The sequence below is a fragment of the Uranotaenia lowii genome, chromosome 1 (genome assembly GCF_029784155.1).
Source record: "Uranotaenia lowii strain MFRU-FL chromosome 1, ASM2978415v1, whole genome shotgun sequence".
NCBI lineage: Eukaryota > Metazoa > Arthropoda > Insecta > Diptera > Culicidae > Uranotaenia > Uranotaenia lowii.
The window spans coordinates 14,559,879-14,562,725 of record NC_073691.1 but is presented as its reverse complement, the minus strand read 5'-3'; positions in this window follow the sequence as shown (position 1 = coordinate 14,562,725).

Genomic DNA, 2,847 nt, shown 5'->3' with positions numbered 1-2,847 from the left:
GCCAGAAATCGCATTTTAAAGTTGTGATCCCAAATTAAGCTCAGAATCCCGAAAAAACGCTTCTAGAGGCCAGAAATCGCATTTTAAAGTTGTGATCCCAAATTAGGCTCAGAATCCCGAAAAAACGCTTCTAAAGGCCAGAAATCGCATTTTAAAGTTGTGATCCCAAATTAAGCTCAGAATCCCGAAAAACGGCTTCTAAAGGCCAGAAATCGCATTTTAAAGTTGTGATCCCAAACTAAGCTCAGAATCCCGAAAAAACGCTTCTAAAGGCCAGAAATCGCATTTTAAAGTTGTGATCCCAAATTAAGCTCAGAATCCCGAAAAACGGCTTCTAAAGGCCAGAAATCGCATTTTAAAGTTGTGATCCCAAATTAAGCTCAGAATCCCGAAAAAACGCTTCTAAAGGCCAGAAATCGCATTTTAAAGTTGTGATCCCAAATTAAGCTCAGAATCCCGAAAAACGGCTTCTAAAGGCCAAAAATCGCATTTTAAAGTTGTGATCCCAAATTAAGCTTAGAATCCCGAAAAACGGCTTCTAAAGGCCAGAAATCGCATTTTAAAGTTGTGATTCCAAATTAAGCTCAGAATCCCGAAAAACGGCTTCTAAAGGCCAGAAATCGCATTTTAAAGTTGTGATCCCAAATTAAGCTCAGAATCCCGAAAAACGGCTTCTAAAGGCCAGAAATCGCATTTTAAAGTTGTGATCCCAAATTAAGCTCAGAATCCCGAAAAAACGCTTCTAAAGGCCAGAAATCGCATTTTAAAGTTGTGATCCCAAATTAAGCTCAGAATCCCGAAAAAACGCTTCTAAAGGCCAGAAATCGCATTTTAAAGTTGTGATCCCAAATTAAGCTCAGAATCCTGAAAAAACGCTTCTAAAGGCCAGAAATCGCATTTTAAAGTTGTGATCCCAAATTAAGCTCAGAATCCCGAAAAACGGCTTCTAAAAGCCAAAAATCGCATTTTAAAGTTGTGATTCCAAATTAAGCTCAGAATCCCGAAAAACGGCTTCTAAAGGCCAAAAATCGCATTTTAAAGTTGTGATCCCAAATTAAGCTCAGAATCCCGAAAAACGGCTTCTAAAGGCCAGAAATCGCATTTTAAAGTTGTGATCCCAAATTAAGCTCAGAATCCCGAAAAAACGCTTCTAAAGGCCAGAAATCGCATTTTAAAGTTGTGATCCCAAATTAAGCTCAGAATCCCGAAAAAACGCTTCTAAAGGCCAGAAATCGCATTTTAAAGTTGTGATCCCAAATTAAGCTCAGAATCCCGACAAACGGCTTCTAAAGGCCAGAAATCGCATTTTAAAGTTGTGATCCCAAATTAAGCTCAGAATCCCGAAAAAACGCTTCTAAAGGCCAGAAATCGCATTTTAAAGTTGTGATCCCAAATTAAGCTCAGAATCCCGAAAAACGGCTTCTAAAGGCCAGAAATCGCATTTTAAAGTTGTGATCCCAAATTAAGCTCAGAATCCCGAAAAAACGCTTCTAAAGGCCAGAAATCGCATTTTAAAGTTGTGATCCCAAATTAAGCTCAGAATCCCGAAAAACGGCTTCTAAAGGCCAAAAATCGCATTTTAAAGTTGTGATCTCAAATTAAGCTCAGAATCCCGAAAAACGGCTTCTAAAGGCCAGAAATCGCATTTTAAAGTTGTGATCCCAAATTAAGCTCAGAATCCCGAAAAAACGCTTCTAAAGGCCAGAAATCACATTTTAAAGTTGTGATCCCAAATTAAGCTCAGAATCCCGAAAAAACGCTTCTAAAGGCCAGAAATCGCATTTTAAAGTTGTGATCCCAAATTAAGCTCAGAATCCCGAAAAACGGCTTCTAAAGGCCAAAAATCGCATTTTAAAGTTGTGATCCCAAATTAAGCTCAGAATCCCGAAAAACGGCTTCTAAAGGCCAGAAATCGCATTTTAAAGTTGTGATCCCAAATTAAGCTCAGAATCCCGAAAAAACGCTTCTAAAGGCCAGAAATCGCATTTTAAAGTTGTGATCCCAAATTAAGCTCAGAATCCCGAAAAACGGCTTCTAAAGGCCAAAAATCGCATTTTAAAGTTGTGATCCCAAATTAAGCTCAGAATCCCGAAAAACGGCTTCTAAAGGCCAGAAATCGCATTTTAAAGTTGTGATCCCAAATTAAGCTCAGAATCCTGAAAAAACGCTTCTAAAGGCCAGAAATCGCATTTTAAAGTTGTGATCCCAAATTAAGCTCAGAATCCCGAAAAACGGCTTCTAAAGGCCAGAAATCGCATTTTAAAGTTGTGATCCCAAATTAAGCTCAGAATCCCGAAAAAACGCTTCTAAAGGCCAGAAATCGCATTTTAAAGTTGTGATCCTAAATTAAGCTCAGAATCCCGAAAAAACGCTTCTAAAGGCCAGAAATCGCATTTTAAAGTTGTGATCCCAAATTAAGCTCAGAATCCCGAAAAAACGTTTCTAAAGGCCAGAAATCGCATTTTAAAGTTGTGATCCCAAATTAAGCTCAGAATCCCGAAAAACGGCTTCTAAAGGCCAGAAATCGCATTTTAAAGTTGTGATCCCAAACTAAGCTCAGAATCCCGAAAAAACGCTTCTAAAGGCCAGAAATCGCATTTTAAAGTTGTGATCCCAAATTAAGCTCAGAATCCCGAAAAACGGCTTCTAAAGGCCAGAAATCGCATTTTAAAGTTGTGATCCCAAATTAAGCTCAGAATCCCGAAAAAACGCTTCTAAAGGCCAGAAATCGCATTTTAAAGTTGTGATCCCAAATTAAGCTCAGAATCCCGAAAAACGGCTTCTAAAGGCCAAAAATCGCATTTTAAAGTTGTGATCCCAAATTAAGCTCAGAATCCCGAAAAACGG